Below are 22,442 nucleotides of genomic sequence, written 5' to 3' on the forward strand. Positions count from 1 at the left end.
CTTGGGAGGTGGCCATTCCCCAGGGGGCATGTTTCTGTGGAAGGAAGGACATTTCAGAGACAGGGCACAGAAGTGAGAGTGTAGACTGGAACAGGCAGGCCAAGGAGCATCGTGGGCTGGGGTGGCCTTTGTCCTCAGCCCACAGCGCCCCATGTTGGTGTCATGCCGGCACTCAGAAACTCACCCATGATTCTTACAAACTCTCAAACACCAGGGTGAGCACCGAACAAGCAGGGCGAGGAGTGCCTGTCTTGTCTTTGCAGGAGGATACAGAGGGAGTGCCAAGCAGATCCAGTGGGTGAACCAGGGTTGGGGGAGCCACAGCACACCCAGAAACGCCTCCAGTGGCTTTACATGAAAGAGAAGAAAAACTCTCAAAGTCGCCCAAGCACGGGACACTCAGAGTGGGTGAGTATTTTGTTAAATAAGGAAAGAAGAGAACTTTCTGGAGGGGGCCCTGGGCTATGGGGTTCAGTATGGCCACCATCATTTTTATTACACCAGGTGTGCAAAGCCAGGTGAATTGCTACCACCAGGTTGCAAGGAGGTACCCTGCACACGTGCCTCTCTCTCCACAGCTCGTGTCCCTGTCTGTGTCTCCCACACATTCAAAGAGTCAGGACTATAAATACATGTACAGTTGCAGGGAGCATCTGGCAGCCCCCCGCGCAACACAGCTCGCTCACCCAGGTCCTTGTAAGTCCCCGTTAGTGACCCATTCGGATCTGTGGAACCTGGTGCTGGTTTGAGCCGTGCCCCATCAGCGCTTGTCACCCGAGAGTTTGCGCGAGATTTGATCAGACTCGCACAAAGCCAGGCAGAGCTTGTGTGGAACTGTCAGATGAAATAATTTATCGGTGATGACTGTGTGAATTCGTAAATATTTATGAATTCACAAGTTATAAGTGTGCAGCTTGCAGGAGGGAGCGATCCCAGCTCACCAAGTCGCAGATTACAATGAATATTCACAGAAACCCCAATCTGCCAATATTAGCTCTTTGTGCTTACGGTAAAGCTTTGCCTCCGAGTTGTAACCCTTTCTGGGATGGAGCGTCTGAGCAAAAAGCAGTGCAGCAAAAGAAGCAATCATCCCCCCCCCCCAATAAAAACAAAACCCGGAAGCACTGCGCCCCTGTTCAGCTCCTGAGCTGGTCTCTAGCATTGCTGGCTGAGTCGGGTTTTAACCACGGGATTGAAGGAGCTCAGATGGCAGGCGCTCAAAACGCTAATTGTTTTCGTTCTTCCCGAGTGACCTGATGGTTGGGAGACCTCGGGCCAGACTCTAAACCCCTCTTGGGCCCTACCAACAGCAGCCTTGCCCAAATTTGGTCATGGGCTAAATTTACCTCCCCAATGACACGTCCTGCCTGCTCTTTGTGGTTGCTGGGAAGGCACAAGGCTGAGCCCACTGTCTTTGTTGAAAGCATCAGAAGGCATTTTGGCTGTGTGAACCAAAGAGGAACGGCAGAGGGTAGGGACCAAGGTGAGAGGTCCAAAGGTGCAGCCGTGTGTTCCCGAGAGGCCGTGGCAGGGCACTGTGAGTCACTCATGGCCACTATCTGTGAGTGACCTTGGCCAAAGGTGAGCATTCTGTGGCTCAGCTTAGGCACCTGTAAAATAGGGTGACAGCAGAGCCTTCTTAAAAGGATGACTCCATCCGAGACGGCAGGAGCCGAAGTCTGGTGACGTGTACAAGTGGGGAGCAATAAATGCTTTGTTTGTTTATCAAATCACAGAGGGGAGCGCACCGGGGGCCTGGGTCCAGGCTAGGTCAGGAGGGTTCAGCAGAAACAGACAGATGAGAGCTAAGTGTCCACGCTCCAGAGAGCAGTACTGGAGACGATGACCTTGAGAAACCTTGAGACCCTTAGTCCACCCAGTAGCTCGGGGACAAGGGCTGCACAGGCTAACACTTTCCCTGTTCTGTTTTCCAAGACTGTGAGTGGAGCTGCCTGTGGGCGCTGTGAGGACATGAGACATTAGGGTGCCAGCCTGTGCCCTCTGTCCTCTGGTTTCCCCGAGAAAGGCTTCTAGCTCACGACGGCCTTGAACTTCTGCCTTCACGTTTTGAGTGCTAGTGTTACAAATGGGCGCCACTGGACAGTTTATATGGGGCCAGGACTCAAACTGGGGGCTTCTTGTTACTGTGCACCCACTCTACCCACTAAGCTACCCTCCCTGCCAGCCTGGGGGCCTCCTTGTCTCCCATACTCAGCTCAACCTGCACTCCCGTGACTGTCCCGAATAGAAGATGAAGGGTCTGGGCGCAGGACACCACCTTCTTCCAGGAGGACAGCGGCTTTGCAGAGACATTATCCCAGCCACTAGCTTTGCTTTAAATGACCTCAAACATCTATGATACCTGGAGTTTTGACTCTAACGTCATTGTTACATACACAGGTAATTTTGTATCACTTTGCGGATGAGCAGCGGGCTGCACGGGTCCCTCTTGTTGGGGTGAGGCAAAGCCACTTTGAGGTTGTCTGGGGTGCACACCCCATGCAGAGTCCTTTACAAGAGGCCTTCCCATGATGGAAGTGGATGTTTCCAGAACACCCGAGAAACACCTTCCCACTACACTTTCATGGCCACTTGGAGACGGATGGTTTTGTCACAGTTGGTTCAGGCAGTTGAAGTTCAGAGACAGGAACAAAGCCGTTGAGGAACACACAGCTGATGGCCGGGGGGATGGGTGTGGGGGGGCACGGGGGTGCAGACTCTAACTGAGCTGCTGGGCCCACATGGCCCTCAGGCTCTGGGAGAACAGGTCCAGCCACTGCCCTGCCCACACCCAACACACAGCCTGACATTGAGTGTGCACTTGACAAATATTTATCAAATGAAAAAAAATTTAAAGTATCAGTCTTTGTGATCCTTAAACATCTTCATTTATAAACAGATAAGTCAAGGGGCAACTGTTCATACACTCAAGATGTCTTTATTTTATAAAAAGGCTTCACATCAAGGCTCCTTTAAATAGAACCCTCCCTCCCCCCGCCACCCCACCCAGTGCATTTAAAAATATGAGTCCGTTTATAGCTCGGAACCACACGTCTTCCCCACGTCCTCACTTGAATAAAGGGAGTGGGTTTGTTCCTCTCTCCCCCTCTTCCGTCTTCCCACTGGAACAACTGAGCAGCTGGTGGACACAGGTTACTCTCTGAGGAACTGCAGGTCAGAGGGCAGCAGCCTTGCAGAAACACCCAGTCTAATATAAGGGGGAGAAACGGTACCCAGTTTCCCAGCCTGGGCCTGGACTGACACTTCAGGACAAGAAAGAAAGGGCCCACTGCCTTCCCTCCAGGTCTGCTAAGTAGAGAGACTTCCTTAAAGGAGGGCATTGTGAATGAGGCTTTGTGGGGTGAGTAGGAGTTCAGCAGTTGGCAGTTCCCCTGAATGTCAACCAGCCTTCCCGAGATTAGGTTAGAATCTGTGTGTACAGATTCAATAGCTACTGAGCTCCTAAGGCAGTGGGCGCGGGTTAGTGCGGCTCAGTGTTTTATGCACGTGTGTATTGGTTCCTGTCTGTTGCTGTGATGAAACACACGGACAAGGCAGCCTACAGAAGGAGGAGTTTATTTAGGCTCCTGAGGGATAGGAGTGCATCATCATCACTATGGTAATGGCAGACGCGGTGGGTGGAGTTCAAATCCTGAACTGCAAGCAGGAAGCACAGCAAGGAAACTGGGAATGCTGTGGGCTTTTGAAACTGCGAAGTTGGCCTTCAGTGACATGCTTCCTCTGGAAATGCCATGCCCTCTAACCCTCCCAAAACAGGGTCACCAACCGAAGAACTCACACCTCACACACCAAGGCTATGTGGGACACAGTCTTAGCTAACGACCTATTGCTGTGAATAGGACCACAGCAGGTGTCCAATAGGGACACCAGGACCACAGCAACTCGCCTGGAGTCCCAGCACTTGGGGATCCAGGGGCAGGAGCATCTCTGTGGGTTCAAGGCCAGCCTGGTCTGCAAAGTGAGTCCAGGACAGCCAAGGCTACACAGAGAGACCCTGTCTCGAAAAACCAAAAACATTTAATTAATTGAGTGCTTCAAGGATTCAAGATTCATAGTTATCCTCAATGCATTGGGGATTAAAAACTAGCCTGACTATATGAGTAAGGCTTTGTCACAAACAAATAGAAGAAGAAAAAGAAAGAAAGAGAGAGAGAGAGAGAGAGAGAGAGAGAGAGAAAGAAAGGAAGGAAGGAGAGAGAGAGAGAAAGAAAGAAAAAGAAAGAAAGAAAGGAAGGAAGGAAGAAAGAACCCAGAATTTTAAAATAAGTCTAAGCTTGGCTTCCCGCTGTCCTGTCAAGCTCTGAGGGGAGGCTGCTGGCTGGCGGGGGTGGGGGGTGGGGGGCTGGGGTGGGGTGGGGGAGGCACCAAGACACACAGAGTTGGGCCAGTTTCTGGTAGACCCAGGCCACATCTTAACTGGAAGTAGGGCTGAAGCCACAGAGACCGCAGAGAACCTAGGACAGAGGGACTGTCTCTGGAGGCCAGGTGTCCATTGGAGCACGTGAGAGAAGGGAAGGGATGTTGAGGGATGCCCACAGGACAGTGGGGCCTCTGCTGTCAGCGGCAGCCAGTCCCACACCTCACCTATGAGAACCCTGCAAAGCAGTAAGGAGGCCATGGCACCCCAGGGAGAGGTGCATGGGACAGCTGCAGGTCATCCCAGGCCAGGGAGACAGGTTCTGCCGTTGGCTCTTGAGGTCTGAGAGCATCCCATTTCAAGCTGTCTCAAGCCTCGCAGGGAACTCCGAGCTGCCAGCCCAGGCTCCTGTGTATGCCATGGGGAGCTGGTCCTCCAGATTGTCACTCTTTTCCCATGGCCCACAGCCTAGGACAAGGCCACGCTCCAAAGGTCCTGACAAGTTCTGTAATCACAAGCTTTGCAGATCTGTTGCCAGTATGGAGGCAGCAGAAATGTCATCATCGGCCAGGGGCCTGTCTCAGACCTGCCCTGAAGTGCTCCTCCCGTCCCTCAGCCACCCACACTCGGTTGTTGTTGGTTTTTTGGTTTGTTTTTTTTTAATTTACATTCTTCCTTCACTGTTCTCTCTGGCTGCTGCACCAGTGCAACACAGTGTGCATTTCTTACTGGTGCACTTGTTATCTGTCTCTCATAGAGCAGCCACAGACGGCAGGTGGAGGTGGGGGCGCTGTTTTGTAGACCACACAGGACTTCTGGGTGCTTAAGAGCTGATTGCTGGGAGAAGGAAGAGGGGAAGGAGAGAACAAAGGGACCATGTCCCCATGGATGATGGCTTTGTGGACGGGGAGAAGAGGAGGAGGAGGAAGAGGAAGAGGAGGAAGAGGAGGAAGAAGAGGAGGAGGAGGAAGAGGAGGAGGAAGAGGAGGAGGAGGAAGAGGAGGAGGAGGAAGAGGAGGAGGAAGAGGAGGAGGAGGAAGAGGAGGAGGAAGAGGAGGAGGAGGAAGAGGAGGAGGAGGAAGAGGAGGAGGAAGAGGAGGAGGAGGAAGAGGAGGAGGAGGAAGAGGAGGAGGAAGAGGAGGAGGAGGAAGAGGAGGAGGAGGAAGAGGAGGAGGAGGAACATGAAGGAAGTGGGTAGTGAGTGAGAGAAGGAGGAAGTGAGAGGAGATGAAATGGGACAGATGTGCGGATGGAACCATGTTGGCTTCATCTAGTCACACGAAAGCTGGTGTGTGTGCCGCTCTCCTCCCCTCTGAGGCAGGGAAGAGCTTGATATGTCTGCCTTTCCTTCCTGGTGTCCCGAATGCTCTCTCCCTCTCCTCAGTGCCTCCTCTACCCAAAGACACGGCTCCTGGCCTCAGTGGAGGTTCCATTCCTTCTAAGAGAAACACTGCTTCCAAATTTGGAACTAGCGGGTAGCAAGGAAGGAAGGCCCAGGAAGATTCACCCCGAGGACTGGAAAATTGGCCCCTGGCTGATGGAAAGTGGTGGAAGGACCCAGAAGGTTCTGGAGGTTGAGGCAAAGGGCCAAGAGGAGAAGGGGGAGCCTGGTGGCCCTGTCACTCCTCTACTCATTGCCCCCCCATATATAACCTGTGGGGTTGTCTTCACTTCATCAGACGCTGGGGCAGACAAGTGTGGGAACTGAAGTGGGAGAGATTTTAAAAATCCCTAAGAAGAAGAGATAGACCTCGTGTGGGAAGGGAGGGAGAAATAACTGAGAGCTCAGGGAGAGAGAGGTGGAGAGAGGGGAGGAGACGGAGTACATGGGCCGGGGCTGGGGGCATAGAGTCACAGCTAGCCAGCTAGGAGGGAGGGCGTGGGGGCTGTGGTCCCCCCCCCAGGTCCCCTGGAATGAGGGAGGGTTTATCTCACCAGGAACAGCAGCTCAGCCACTGATCTAATCAAATTATTCAGCATTAAAAACTGCCAAGACATTCCGAGACTTCAGCTCCCGGAGCCCCAGCTGGGATCAAATGCTAACCAACGTCGCGCGATATTTATTCCCACTGTCAGCTGCTGGTCGCTTGTTTTCCGAGAGCTGCATACTAAAAACCGGAGGCCCAGGAGGGGTGGGGATGAGGGTGAGGGGCTGTCTGGAAGGAAGGCAAGCAGGTAGGTAGGACAAAGGCCCCTAGAACCTGGCACAGGGTCTCTAACTGCCTGTCAAGATGTCCCTCCCTAAACTGTCCCCAGACCACCATCCTCACATTTTTAAGCCACTTAGACGAGCCTTGGAGCTGAGACGCTTACCCAACTGGGTCGCTCGCCTTGTCTGAACACACCGCCCCCCAAATCCATCCCCTGTAACGTGGGTTCACTTGCTGTGCATTTGATGAGAAGAAGGAGAAAATGAGGGTGGTTTGTTTTGCGGGGCCTGCTGCAGAGACACAGAGCAGCCCGGGCTGTGTGACACTCTCAAAGCTACTTACCCTCTCTGTGTCTCGGTTTCTACCTCCACAAAAATGGACGTGGTGATAAGAGTCAAGCCCGTGGGGTGACTGTCTCACAGCTAAAGAAAAATGGCTACACAGGAGAACCTCAGTGAGATCCCAGTCTGTAAGGAGCTGGCCCTGTGTAAGAGCAAGGAGTGGGTGTGGCATGGACCGTTCAGCCGGGGCCCTGGTGTCTGATGGCAGTCAGGGCAGACGATGAGGCGGACTCTGCTGCCCTGTCAGCCCTGCCGGGTGCTGGGAGCCCCAGGAGGAGGCTCTGCAGCCACATACACGGTCCACTCTTAGACTTACCAAATGCTGGCAAGCCTAAGTTCAGAGGCCACTCTTGCCCTGCAGAGGGACTGTGAGCCTTCGGGACGCCTGTCTGTCGTCATCTCCCTGAAGGTCACGGCACCAGGGAAGACTAATTAATTTCCTTTGTTTTTCAGAGTTTCATTTTTTCAAATTACAGACTCCCTCCTCTCTAATAAATACTCAACAATTAAAGCAGGGGGGTTTCCCCCCCACAAAGTGTGGCTTCAACATTTCCATGTCCCCCCCCCCCTCCCGTCACCTTCGCTGCCATAAACAGATTCAGGGAAAACTGCTTTTGACGCCCCAGCTGCCATTAGCCACTTAAAATCCCGTAATTATCATCCTATCATAGGCCTGTTAACGAGCAGTAAAAATAAGGCCATTGAATATGGTAATTTATTCGTAAATTAGCCTAATGAGAATGGGTTTCAGACTGTTTACTTGCTGCGGCCTGTGCAGGGCAGAGGCAGCCACAGGAGTGGTGCCTGCCTGAGTGGAAGGGTCCTCCCTCCAGTGGCTCAGGGTGACATTGATGACTGTCCCCTGCTTCTGCCCACCCCAGCTGAGTGGTAGTGAGGCCTGAGAGCCAGGACCCCGGGGCAGGGCTGGATCTGGGGGCCTTGGATATGGCAAACCATGGCCTCCAGTTCAGCTTTGCCGTCCATGAAATGGGGTTACCATATGCAAATGATCAGAGCACTGATCACCTATAGCACAGTTGCTGAGAGCATTTCCACAGTCTCTAGGGAGAGTGATTTGCTCCAGGTCAGCCCCAGAACTGACCGTCGGTGCCTAGCACACCGCTGCAGAACCTCAGTGTGCGATCTTATTCAAAACCAGGGTCTTTACCCACGTGATTAAGTAAGGTGAGGTCACACTGATCGGGTGAGCTCCGGTCCCACAGTTAGTGTACTTGTAGGAAGACAGGGACGGGAAGACACAGGAAGGGGCAGGAGGAGAGGCCAGAAGCTCCCTTGTGGAGATAGAGATGGGCCAGGCGAGGTTGCAAGGGGCGGGACCGGTGCACAGGCCCCTCAGCTGCGCCTGCCTGTATTCCCCTCTACCCAGGCATCTTAGGTGCCTGTTACTGTTGCAAACACCATGGACAGGAGAAACTGGGAGGTGGAAAGGGTTTATCTGGCTTACAATGCATCATGAAGAGAAGCCAGGGCAGGAACGCAGAGGCAGGAGCTGATGCGGAGGCCGTGGAGGGGTGCTGCTCACTGGCTTGCTCCCCATGGGTTGCTCAGCCTGCTTTATACAGCCTACCTTCCCAGGGATGGCACTACCCACAAGAGGCTGTCTCCCTCCAATCAATCATTAGTACATAAAGTTCATTAAACTTACCTACAGACCAATCTGATAAATGGATGGAGGCCTTTTCTCAGGCGAAGCTCCCTCTTCCCAGATGACCCCTGGCTTGTAGCAAGTTGAAAAATGTCTAACCAGGACTGAGGGGATCATAGGGAAGACCCACCTTCGTCTCCTGCTTTATAACATCTCTGGCTGGACCCAACCATACCAGATGCCACCGTTTTCACAAGGCCGCCACACTGCCACAGCCCCAATCCCTCCCGCTTTCTCAAAAAGAAGAAAGCATGGTTAGAGGCACCCTACGATTCTCCTGAGGCCACACAGTCCCAAGTAGCAGGGACTAGCTTAGACGGAAGATTCGCTTACCATTCCTGAATGTTCTCTTTCACATCAGAAGTCACCTCTTCGAGCGTGGTGGTAACCTATCTTGTTCTGGGATGTTCCGGGCTGTGAGAGATGAGGGCCCCCTCACCTTTGGGTTTACTTGCTCTTTGAGGGGTAGATTCAGGAAAGGGCTAGAAACTAGAGGGCACCTGGGGCCTCACCCCCAAACCCACAGCCTGAGCTCCCCATGTTCAGGTCTGGCTCCACTGTCATATTCTTGAGAAGTTCACGGTCTCCACGCAAGGTTGTCTCCCGCTCCTCCCACAGCCACGCCGCCTCCCTGTGAGCATCCGGGCCATTTGTCTTCCGCCCTGATGAAGAAGGTGGGTGATGAGGCTTCCAACTGACTTTCAGCCAAACAGATCCCCAAGCCTGTCTGACGAAGGAAGTAAATGGAAATCCAGCGTGGGGGGCGGGACGTGAGTGTCTGTGGAATTAGCCACAGAGTCCCCAGTCCTGACGAGAGCTCCCTGGAGGCTTGTCTGTGACCCGGATGCATTGGCAGCACACTGGCTTCCAGGCTACTGAAGGGGACTGGGCATCTATCTGCTCAGTGCGCACATGGTTGGCCCTGGGGCAGGGTGGGGCAGGTCAGGACATTGATGTGAAAGCAGTGGCAGCCAGTTAGTTACAGGACCCGTCCCTAGCTGCAGGGAGCCACAGAAGAAAGGATCCTGGGCATCTCCAGATGAGCGGATCCCAGGTGTGCTTCCAGTCCAAAGACGAGGGAGACGGCTCAGTGAGTACGAGCATTTGCTGTGCAAACATGAGAACATGAGTTCGAATCCCCAGTCCTCATGTGAAACTGGACATGGCCGCACATATTTTATAATCCTAATGTTGGGGAGCAGTGAGGAGTTGTGGGGACTCTCTGGCCTCGAGCCTGGCCAAAATAGCTTCAGGTTCAGTGAAAGCCTCGCTTAAGGGAATAAGAGGGCAGAAATGCTACAGGAAGGCTGACAAGCTCCTTGGACCTCTATGTACGTGCATGTAGTCACACACACACACACACACACACACACACACACAGAGAGAGAGAGAGAGAGAGAGAGAGAGAGAGAGAGAGAGAGAGAGAGACGCACAAACATCCATGCACACACACAGGCATGCATACACATGCACACAAACACACATGCACACACACACACATGCACACACACACAGAGGCACACACACACACAAGAGGGGGAACCAAGAAAGCACCTTGATGAAGGCTGTGCTGGTATTTTTGTCAACTGGGAGGAGGAGGCTCAGGCGAGGACTTGTCTCCATCAGATCGATGTGTGTGACCATCTCTGTGGGGCGTTTCCTTGACTGGTGGTTGACATAGGAGGTCCCAGCCCACTGCGGGTGGCGCCACCCCTGGGCAGGTGGTCCTGGTTGGCTGAGTGAGCCAATATGGCTACTGCTTCAATCCCTGCCTCCAGGTTCCTGTCCTCCAGGTTCCCTCCTCCCGGTTCCCTCCTCCAGGTCCCCACCTTCAGGTTCCCTCCTCCAGGTCCCCACCTCCAGGTTCCCTCCTCCAGGTCCCCACCTCCAGGTTCCTGTCTCCCAGGTTCCTGTCCCCCAGGTTCCTGTCCCCCAGGTTCCTGTCCCCCAGGTTCCTGTCCCCCAGGTTCCTGTCTCCCAGGTTCCTGTCCCCCAGGTTCCTGTCCCCCAGGTTCCTGTCCTCCAGGTTCCCTCCTCCAGGCTCCCTCCCCCCAGGTTCCCTCCTCCAGGTCCTCACCTCCAGGTTCCTGCCTTGCAAACCTGCCCTAAGTCCTTTCCGTGATGGGCTATGACCAGGGTGGGTAAGCTAATCCCTTTCCTCCCTGAATTGCTTATGATTGCAATGTTTATCACAACAACAGAAGGAAAACTAGGATGATGGCCAAGCTGGCTGTGATGGCACATACCTGTGCCTGTGGCAGGAGAATTCCAAGTTCTAGGTCAGCCTGGTCTACTTATGAGAACTTATTTTGAAACAATGTAAAACAAGTCTAATTGCGTGCAGACATACTGTGTGCCCCCCAGCAAAGAGGCCTGGAGATGGGCGTGTACTTGAGTCCTACTGGTACTATCTAGATGCTCAAGCTGGAGCTCCAGCCAGCTACAGCTACAGCAGAGCCAGGGCTGCCCTTGCTATAAACGTCTGTTCCTGGCCCCACATCTGGGCTGGGTGACTTATTCTCTACAGTCTCAAGCATTCAGGGTCACACAGAATTGGGAGCTGCCACTGCGGGCCTATCCCAGTCAGGGAGTGGGCACTGATTCAGTCCTGTAAACCTTCAGGCCCCACAGTGTCAGTGTCCAGAGGCATGGCCCCAGTAGGAGTCACATGCTGTGACAGCCGCCATGCTCCACAGGCAGGTTAGAGGCGACCTTTGCTAGGTTGATTAAGAAAGGGTTTGACCATGTGTTGCCATCACTGCCTCAGTTTCTCTTTTCTCTGCTTGCACGAAGCACTGCTAAGAAGCTGGAATCTGTCCCATCACCTATCAGAAAATTGTTCAAAAGATCTCCTCATTGAGCAGCTTCAAGGCACCAGGCTCTGTACTAGGCTGGGGATACTGAAGGTCCTACAACTTCCTGCTGTGCTGTGGAAGAAAGACCTCCAGAGGCCCACATGTTAAAGGCTTGGCTCTCTGGGACTCCATGGAAGCACTGGGTCTTTTAGAAGCAGGGCCTTTGTGAGGTGCTGGGATGGAACCCATAGCCCCCTGTGTATGAAGCTGCCGCTTATCTCCAACACACACAGTGTCAGCCCCTGCCTTTTCTATCTTTTTTCCCCTTTGTTTATTTGTCTGTTTGTTTTTGTTGTTACTGTTGTTGAAATCTAAGACAGGGTCTCTATGTATCCTTGCCTGTCCTGAAACTCATTCTGTAGACCAGGCTGGCCTCGAACTCAGAGATCCACCTGCCTCTGCCTCCCAAGTGCTGGATGAATTTTTAAAAAGACATTAAAAAAAGAAGACACGACTGCTTCTAGGTGCTCTGTCTTGTTTTCCTCGCTCTGAAACTTCTTCCAACACTAGAAGACAAGAAAGTGCTTTTCCCCGGGCCAGGGAGATTCTTCACGGTGGATAGGCAGGCTTGCTGTGCAAGCCTGAACACTGAGTTCCCATCCCCAACACCCACACAAAAAGCTATGCATGGCTGTGCATGCCTGTCTCCACAGCATGGCCGCCTCCAACAGCTCTCTGGACTCGTCTAAGTAAAGGACAACATATTTGTCCTTCTTCGCATCTCAAAATGCAAACTACTGGAACTTCCTCAAACCCACATGCCACCACAGTCTGAAAAGATGGCTTCCCTGTACTAGTCTCTCCACTTCCTGTCTGTACAGGAAGTGACCACCTCCTATCTCCTAGGCCATGTAGCCAAGGCTCTGGATCCAAAACTCATTGCCTCAGCAGAGCCTTGGGCCTAAGATTCCATTTCTGTCTCACACTCAAGTGACTGAGGACCACCTATGAGCTACGAGTGATCTCAGCATCTACCCTCACAGCAGGTGTCAACAGGAAGGGGACCCAGCCAGAAACTATGCTGACACTGAACTGTTGAGACACAGTGGCGCCTCTGCCTCCTGGCAGTCCTCGCCATGAATGAGCTCAGACTCATCCGTTCCCAGCCACAGTGGGCTAAGACTCAATTTCAACAAGGGAGTGGCTTGGTTGTCATGACTCCTGATCCTGCAATGGGACTGGGCTGAGATGTGGGTGTCCCTGTGCCAGTGAGGCTAGCTGCCAGTCAGGTGCAGGTACCCTACACAGCTAAATCCATGGGCCTCTCTACCGCCCTTCACTTTTCTTTCTTTCTTTCTTTCTTTCTTTCTTTCTTTCTTTCTTTCTTTCTTTCTTTCTCCCCCGCCCCCTCCCGGAAATACAAAGTCTGATGAGATCCAGTTTCTCCTCATGGCATACATCACTAGAAAACAGGGATGTGTTGGATACACATGAATAAAGCACGGCATTGGTGTGGAGATTGTACACAATACCCATGAAGAGACATTTTATACAGCTTAGAAGGTCCCATGGGCAAAAGGTTCTGTAGACTGAGGGAGGCCGTCCCCACAACTCTACTGAGAGTGGCACGCATTCCCAGAGCCTCACTGGATCTCTCTGCTCAGCCGTATTAGTTTCTATGGCTGTGATTATGAGCAAGGAATCTTACAACAGAAAGTGTTTAACTGGCTTATAGTTTCGGAGAGCTAGAGCCCATGATGGCACTGCAAAGGGACAGCTGGGACCGCACACCTTAGCCTGCAAGCAGGGAGGCAAAAAGAGAGGCCGAAATGACATGAATCCTTTGAAAACTCAGAGCCTGCCCCCAGTGACACACCTCCTCCAACAAGGCTACAATAATCCTTTCTGGATAGGCTGCCAATTTGGGACCAAGTATTCAAGCACATAAGCCTGTAAGGGGAATAAATATTCTCACTGAAGCCTCCACGCAGTCTTGGGAATTGTTCTAAAGCTACGCAGGGAAGGTTGGGGCTTCCAAGCACTTAACCTGCCCTGGAGAGGAGCCAACCCAGACTCTTGGGTGTGTCAACACCCCAGCTTCCTGCTCCCTGGGACAGGGGCCCTAAAGGTTACTGACCTTTGGTGTTTACTAGGATCTATCTGCAAGGTTCTCCTCTGGTCTCCAACAAGGGTGATGGGGTGCGTGTCAGTCTTCTTCTCCAACACTTTGTTCCCTTGACTCCTCTCAAGGCCTGATCCCATGGTAACCACCAAAGGCGGTTCTCAGTGGTGAGAGGCAGGCCTGCAGCTCCTTTCGTCCAGTGTTTGGAAGGGTTTCAGATACAGGTGTGCATAGACTCCTCCCATTTCCATGTCCCACAAGAGACATAATGGCAGATCTCAGGCACAACGCGTCCACACAGCTGGGACCCTGACCTTCCTCTCACCTGTGAGCGTGCTAAGCACACATCCCAGTCAGCTCCCCCGACTCCCGACCTCCAACCCCCATGGATCCTCAGCCCGTGGAGGAGCTGTGCCCACCCCTGCCCATCTGCCTATGAGTCCCCCAAACAAGAAAGAGCATGCGCAAAGTCTAGGCTCCTTGGGAGGAACTTCAGGATGGAGCCCAGAAGACACCCCATAGCTTATCACAACTTAATGCTCAGTCTCCTGGGCAGCCTGCTGAGCACAGGACTTTTCAAGAGTCCGAGATTCCTGCAACCCCAGCGGCATCTGTGGCTTTGCAGTTTATGTTCTCGCCTAGATCAGCCACAAATGCTTTAGATTCTAGGCACACTCTGGCTCTGCAAGGAGAGTAGGAGTGTCTATTCTCTCTCTCTCTCTCTCTCTCTCTCTCTCTCTCTCTCTCTCTCTCTCTCTCTCTCATACACACACACACACACACAGCGTGCACATGTATGTGTGTGTGTGTGTGTGTGTGCACAAATACATGCGCACAGGCGTGTGTGCATGCAGAGGCCAGAGGAACACTGTCCACATTTTTTTTGAGACAAGGTCCCTGACTTGACGTTCGCCAAATATTCTAGGCAGTCCGACCAGCAAGCCAGGGGAATATCTAACCAGGATGGCCGAGAGCCCATTTGTTCAGTACCTACTGTGTCACCTGGTCACCGGCAACTGTGGGCTCAGCAGGTGTGACTTAAATATCCAGCGTGGGCAGGTAGGCTATGTGTTTGATGGCTTGAAAGGAGACATGGCAGCTGCCTACCGCTGGTGTCACCTCCCCGCTCCTATCTGTGCTAGAGGTCTGACTACCATTTCTTTCATTTGCTGTCCGCAGGGCTGGGGATGAGCGCAGAGCCTCACACATGCCGGCTAGAGTTCGGCCACACAGCTTCATTCTAGCCCCGAACAGTCGGTGTTCTTACAGAGGGAAAGCCAGTACCGACAGTGCTAACAACCCCCTAGCACACGGCCGGCCCGCTGGGCGCTGCTCTGAGTATTGATGACCGAGGCTCCCCGGTTGGAGCTAAAGGACTGACCGCTATTTATCCCTTCAGAGACAGGGGCACGATCACATCCCTTGTAGGAGAAGGAACTCAGACATGCAGGAGGTTGGGGGGAGCGTGACAATCGATGTCCCTCCTACCTATTTACTGACCAGGAAGTACACTGACGGGCCATGGGCGGTTATACGGGAGGACATTTGTGGATGAGCCCACAGCATCCCAGGGCGGTCACAGACACTTTAGTGGGTGCTCCTTGGGCCATCCTGTCCCCTTCGGTCCCCACAGACAAACACACTGCCATTCTTCTTTGCCCTGCATCTTTCCTGATTGAACACTGTCCCCCCACACCTCCCTCCCTTGCCTGGGCTTCCTAGGGGCGGCTACTCAGACAGGAGCTCCAGGCCCAGGAGGCCAGGCCCCATCCCGGCAGTCAGGGCCTGGTCCCTCATTATCCTCCCGCGGCTTCACAGTAGAAATCATAAGCGCTTTGTGTCAGCTCCATGCTGGCAGCCGCGCTGCGGGAGGCGATTGAGGTCAGGGAGGCAGACAGCCTACCCATCACGCCGGTGCGCCATTCTTCACCAGTGACATGCAATCTCCCGCCGAGGGTCACCTCTGGGGAAGCGATCCCTCCCAGCCCAGCTCGAGTGCCAAATTGCAGCTTTGCTGGTGCCCACGTGCAGCACGCCCGCTCCAACCGCCTCCGTAATAAATGGTTAACCTGCGGCCTCCCCTTCTGCATCCGGTCTCGGCGGTAAATGCATTAACCTGCAGCTGGGCCACGCACAGGACTGCGAGCAAGAGCAGAGGCCGGCCGGCCCTGGGGGACAGAGGATGGGCAGGAAAAGGCAGCAGAGGTTCCCAGACTGGGGGTGGGAGTCGGGGGAGAGGGCAAGGGACAGAGAGCTGCTGCAGGAGACTGAACTCCTCCTCTGTCACCTGAGCATGAGGAAGCTGTGCCTGAGGGCTGGCTGCCAGGTTCCCTCTGATGCCATGCTCACTGGGAAAGTATGGTGTGGTCTCTGAGAGTCCACAGTGTGTGTGTGTGTGTGTGTGTGTGTGTGTGTGTGTGTGTGTGTGTGTATGTGTGAGTGTGCATGGGTGTGCGTGCATGCGTGTGTATGTGTGCACGTGTGTGTGTGAATGTGTGTGTGTGAGAGTGTGTGCTTTATATGTGTGTATGTGTATGTGAGTGTGCATGTGTGTGAGAGTGTGTATGCGTCTGTATGTGTATGTGAGAGTGTGCATGTGCCTGTGTGCGCACGTGCATGTGTGTGTCTCTGTGTGTGTGTGTGTGTGTGTGTGTGTGTGTGTGTGTGTATGTTCAGGGGAAGAAAACCAATGGAGGGGGAGAGAGAAAGGAAGGAGGCAGAAGACAGGGATGAGGAGAGACAGGTGTAAATGGAGACTGGGTGGGAGAGGCTGAGAGTCAGGGGGAGGGGCCTGTGACGGAAAAGAGGCTCAGAAAGTGGAAGCCAGAGGAGGCTTGACAGAAGGCAGCCCCGCCCAACAGCAGCCCAAGGTGAGTTCCCTGCACAGTGGGAGGAAAAGCCCTTTGTCATCCATGAGACCGAGGCATCTCTTTACCCTCCTTACACCATGTCACCAGACTGACCCGCAAGCCCTCAAGGGCTCATCCTCCCGGGCAGCCACAGGCACACACTCACAGGCACATTTGCACACATCCTGTCCTCACACACACATGTGTGCACATGTATACAGGAAGCAAACGTAGTTGCACACACACCAACACAGAGAGAACTGAAAGCGATTACACATACTCATGCATGCATCATGTGTGCCACATACACCCTACATGTACAGGCATGCATTCAACTGAATATGTATGGCCACTCAAAGCTACATCACACACACATGTGTGTGCTCTCATACACACACTTCCTGACATGTACAGTCACGGGCTTGCCCATATGCACACAAAGGGCCGAGCCTGTCCCCTGCCCTGCATGCAATTCAACCACAGAATAGAGTGTCTGTGTTGCAGCGAAGGAAACATCTCGGTCTGGATGGGGCAACACGCAGGTCAGGGTCCTCAGGAGAACCAGGAAGCCAGGAAGCTACAGTCAGCTGGGTGGGCAGTGAGTTCTGGTCCAACCTGGCCCACGCAGGTCATCACAGTTGGCCCCTGGCTTCCATTGGTGATGTCCAGAGGAATGCCTGTGGACGGGGACAGAGCTGGGATGCGTTCTGCCTTCCTCCCCTCATCAGGCACAGCATGGTTGGTTCCATCCCGCTGACCCTCTGACCCCCAGCCACAGGCCAGCACGTCTTGGTGAACTTTTTGAGCACCAAGCATCTTCTTCTCCTACGTGCCATTGGTCCAACAATATGCACCTGCCCTGGGTGCTTAATGACCCCCACAGTTTGCCAGGTCACCCTCAGTGTTGCTGGTGTGATTAAGGGTACTGGGCGCTCAAAAGCCCAAACAACTGAAGCCATGAAAATAACAATTAATTCATTTTTTAAAACGTAAGATAGTGGGGAAAATGGGAGGCTGTTTACGAAAGAGCAAGAGAGAAGAGAGTTCTAGAAAGTGTGCAAGTGGACAGCAGGCAATGCCTTCCTGGTACTCTCAGGACAATGTCGGGGCACAGACGGTCAAAGCGCTGTCCCAAAAACATTAGTCACTCAACGACCATGTCAACAGCTTTGGGTAGGCCAGGCTGGTCCCCAGAGAAAGCTACAGTGGACGACATGCCTGGCCTAAGTGCCGGCCCCACACAGGCCCCCCTATTGCCACTGAGCCTTGGGTTACTCCTATGCACGTGAGTTAGGAACACAGAGCAGCTCTTGAGATTCAAAAAAGAAGTGTACCCTGTGAGTCACACAGTGCATCTTGGTGCCCAAGAGCAACTCGCCAACCGTATTCATCAGGAATTAACTGAGCCTGTCCCTGTGCCGGGCCCTGGAGTCGGTGCCAAAGACATAGTAGTGCCGAAGACAGACAAGTCGCTGCCCAGGTAGGCCCGGGAGCCCAAGACTGGGAGACAAAAATGAAACCACAATGGCCATTCTGTCCCTGAATTGCTGTGAATGCTTATAATAAAACAGAACAAAGTGGGGGGACAGCGTGCACAGGGGAGGGCAGGAAAGAGTCTGCACACAGCTTCTCTCCCTCTTCCTTTTCTCAAAAAATAAAAAAGTCTATAAGAAGGCTTGGCCCCAACCTTGAAGGGCAGAGAAGATCTGCAGCTGGCACTGCGCTGGGTGGCATAGCAGGCAGCGTGCACCTGTGAATCCTGCAACCAGAGGGATAGCACATGGCAGTAACTCTCACATGTGGGAGGCTAAGGCTGAGGGATTGCCAGTTGGAGCCACCCTGGGCAAGTCCTTGTCACATGACAGAAACTGAAAACAAATAAAAACTGTAAGTGCATAATGCAGTTAGTGAACACAAGTGTGCACGTGTATGTGTTTGTATGTGTGTGAGTGTATGCATGTGTGTGCATGTATGTGTGTGTGCGTGTTTGAGATGTGTGGTGTGTGTATATGTGCATATGCATGTATGTAGGATAGGGATTTTTTTTCATATTTCATTTTTTTTTATTTTATGCATGTGGATGTTTTGCCTACATGTGTACAGTGCCACGAGGGCAAGAAGTGGGCAGCGGATCCTCTGGAACTGGGGTTATGAGGGACAGCGTTACAGAGTTACGTGGGTGCTGGGAACCAAACCCAGGTGCCCTGGAAGAGCAGCCAGTGCTCCCAGCTGCTTAACCATCTCTCCGTTCCCTGCATTATGGTTTGTTTATCTGTTTGTTTTACCGTTCTGTTTATTTGTATGTCGAGGTACGCCATGTGGATGCAGGTACTCAAGGAGGCCAGAAGAGGGTGTCAGATCCCCCTGGAGCACGAGTTCTTTAGAGTTCTGAGCCTCCCAATGTGGGTGCTGGGAACCTGCAAGATCAGAACTGTTCCTTAGCCCCCAGACCATCTCGCCAGCCCCGCCTGCCTGTGTTCTGAGTGCCTACTGTGTCCCAGGCTTCACACTAAGTGTCTCCAGGGACACAGTCTTCCATAGGAGCTAGATGTGGTCCTTTCCCCAGCACTGAGAGTCCACATTGCTAATGGCGGCTCAGGCGGCTTGGAGGTGGCAGCAGAGAGGAGCTTCCAGCCCCAACCCTGAGGGAGAGCCAGATGGAGAAAGGTTCTCATGGCAAACACCAGTGGAGCAGACATGGAGGTCCATTATCCCGTTACAGGCTGAGAGAGCGCAGGGCAGGGAGGGACCACTGTTCCTGACAGAAGGAGCAGCATGCGAGAGGGTCAATTATGAGACCTGACAGTCCTGGTTCAAATTCCAGCCCCACCAGTGCTCAACCATGTGAGCAGTCAGCAAACTCAGGGTCTCTGAGTCTCATAAAACAAACCTCAGGCCGGGCGGTGGTGGCGCACGCCTTTAATCCCAGCACTCCAGAGGCAGAGGCAGGCAGATCTATGTAAGTGTGAGGCCAGCCTGGTCTACAGAGTGAGTTTTAGGACAGCCAGCGCTGTTACACAGAGAAACCCTGTCTTGAAAGAAAGAAAGAAAGAAAGAAAGAAAGAAAGAAAGAAAGAAACTAACTAACTCAGGAAGACTCCCCTGGGCTGTCAAGGGGCACGAAGTGGGAAGTCTTACAAAACCAAGTTCTAAACAAGACTGGTATCTTGTAGATTGGGGTAGGAGTGGACTTGGAACAACAGTGACACTCCTGGCTGTACCTGTCGGCAGCCTCAGTTTCCCTCCATGTAATGAGGTTTCTACACACACACACACACACACCACCACCACCACCACCACCACCACCACGACCTCCACAAGATAGGCTCTCTTGGGGCACAGAGCACACATGGTAGACCTCTGTCTGCTTCGTCTTTGACAAAGGACACTTGTAGACATTGGTTAAACCGCTGACTTCTGGGACACCTAGCAGCTGAGAGAGGAGGCAGAGGCTGTCACCCCGCCTTCCCTGCTCTTCCCTGAGCTTCACCAGCCTTCACCCCAGGTGCTCACACTCTGTCTTCTCATCCATAAAACTGTAATGTGTTCCTGGGTTAAATCATTGCTGGCAAACAAAAGTTAGGTTGGGGATGTGGGGGGGGGGCGGGGGCATGATCGTATTTGAAGACCGGGTCTTTGTGGGTGAAGTTACCCAGGACCAGAGAGAGTCCCACCTCAAATGCGTGACTTCTTCAAAAAGACACACAAGTGTGTATTGGAGCCTGGGGGGGGGGGGAGTCGGGGGGGGGGGGGGGGAAGACTGAGAAGCAGGTATAAGCCACCAGGCAAGGGACACTTGTGTTGCCAGAAGCTGACAAAGTCCAGGAGGCCCTCCTTAGAAGTCCCAGGAGGGCGAGGCCCACCCACACCCTTCAGCCTCGAGTTCCGAAGTGTGGGAAACGTGCTCTTGTCTGTGAGCTGCCCGGGTTGTGGAATTTCCTTACAAAGCCTGAAGACGCAAATGCAGAATCCGGCGTGCCCCGAGGGATTGTGGGACTTTGGAGGAGCCTTTCCGAGTCGGCCCTTGGATATTGTGTGGCCACCTCCAGCTGAGCGGCCTCTGTTGGCGCCAACGAGAGAAGCAGAGGAGACAAGGATGCACGGATGCGAGTGCCTGGGTCAACCTGCTGGCTGACCTCGCAGACCGCCGCCTCCGTATCCTGAGTAGCCTAGACGTCAGCCCTGGTCCTCACGCGGGCTCTGCAGCCCTGAGCGACAGACTCAATTCCTAGCCGGGCAGAGGCTTCAGCCCCCGGGGCCCCGGGGCTGCCCAGAGACGGCCGGGCCCTCCTCAACGCACCCCACCGTCCGGCCTGCCCCTCATCTCAGCTGCCCTGACCGCTGGCATCTGCGCCCGGGAGCTCGCTGCAGACACTTCGTCCTCACGGCAACAGAAAACACGTTCTCACCCGCGTTTACGACTATCACTTCCCAAACAAACGTGATTCCTATAACCATAAAACAAAGCCCAAATGAGCTGGCCCCGGACCAGGAGCGAAGGCGGGAGGCCGCCTGCGTGCCGGAGGGGCTCTCGGCTGCCAGGCTGGCTGCGTGGATTTCGACACCTCAGCCTTGCAGCCGCTTAATATTCCAATGAGCACCCGAGCAAGGCATTAGGAACGAAGGAGTGCATGAATGCCCTCAGAGCTGGGGGAATATTACTCACCAGGTCACGGTCGGCTGCATAAAATACAGCCCTCATATATCATTATAACTGCCAGCCAGCGACAGTTATAATTGAGACGGCAATAACTAGGAGAGAGTTCTTTAATTTAACATCCAATTATTACAAGTTATCACTTCTTAATAAATGTAATATAACAGACAATCAATGTTGCATGCGACGGCCCAGACTGCAATGGGACGGGAAATTTATATCCTGGGGAAAAAAAAATATACTCTGTGTAGTGTGCGTGCGTGCGTGCGTGCGTGCGTGCATGTGCGTGCGTGCGTGTGTCTGTGTGAGTGCTTCCGCTTTCTAGCCGGTACAGCTTGTGGTGAGTGTGCCAACGCTCCGCTCCGGCTATAAATAGCTGAGTTTGCCTAGGCAGCTAACGTCTCTCTCCACATTTGCATATGTACAATAGCCCCAGGCCAAGGGACAGGGAAGAGTGAGAAGGGGCGGGGGCGGGTTTCTTCTCAGGGCTGCAGGCTCCTCAGAGGAGCAGCAAGGAGAGGCAGGGCCCAGCGGGCACAGGGCCCAGGGTGGCAGCTGGGACAATTACTCTGAGCCTTAACCAGGCCGAGCAAGGTTTTTTTTTTTTTAATGGATTTAAATGTTGGGGTTCTTTTTTTTGTTGTAGGTTTTTTTTTCTTTTTTCTTTTTTCTCTTGGACACAGAGGAAAGGAGCCCGTTGTGAGAAAGCTGCCTGACACTTCTTTGTGTAGTGGAAGTACCCGTGCACCCAGCATCCCCAATAAATAAATAGAAATGGCCAGCACCCCAGGAAAGCCCCTGTATCTGATCCTTTCATCAACTAGGGCTGTTTGTAAGGTTGATGGTAAAGCCCTGGTTCCCTGGTTCGAGGCGGTCCCAGAGTTAAAGAAACAAGCTCATTTTTCTTTCTTTCTTTCTTTCTTTCTTTCTTTCTTTCTTTCTTCCTTCCTTCCTTCCTTCTTTTTTTTCGGGTAGTGGGTGGTTTTTTGAGACAGGGTTTCTCTGTGTTAGCCTTGGCTGTCCTGGACTCACTTTGTAGACCAGGCTGGCCTCGAACTCACAGCGATCATTTTTATTTCTACATGACTGATTCACTGTGAAAACCTGCCGTACTCGGCATCTCCACCCTCCTGTGAGCGGACCCAGGGTTGTTTACTCTACACAGAGTGTGGCTGTGTGCATGTGGAGTCTGTGGGGCCTGTGTCCTGTATCACGATACAGGACACCTAGGGATGAAGGCCTGGGGCTCACACAGCCTCCAGACATTTCTGCTTTAGTTCTAACACCCGGCTACCTCTGCCATGTTTCCTCCCTACTGGCTAAGTGTTCCGGTTGCTCTGCTTTCTCTGCCAGCACTTGATGCTATCAGTTTTATTGGCTTTAGTCATGCTAGAGGGCACACAGTGAAGAGCTTGCTGCGCTCCGGGCAGCATTTCCCTGAAGGGCTTAGGGCATTGCCCGTTTTCATGGTGTTTGTGTGGCTT

General features: G+C 53.2%; 1 long non-coding RNA gene across 1 annotated transcript; it reads left to right on the forward strand.

Moving 5' to 3' along the window:
* Positions 1-73: 73 nt before the first annotated feature.
* Positions 74-11,800, forward strand: LOC311585957. Its single transcript, XR_014775404.1, has 3 exons — positions 74-408; positions 9,154-9,305; positions 11,329-11,800. It is a non-coding gene; the product is annotated as an uncharacterized lncRNA (long non-coding RNA).
* The last annotated feature ends 10,642 nt before the right edge of the window (positions 11,801-22,442 follow it).

Source organism: Acomys minous (genome assembly GCF_964271855.1).
Source record: "Acomys minous genome assembly, chromosome: 16".
NCBI classification, from domain to species: Eukaryota; Metazoa; Chordata; class Mammalia; order Rodentia; family Muridae; genus Acomys; species Acomys minous.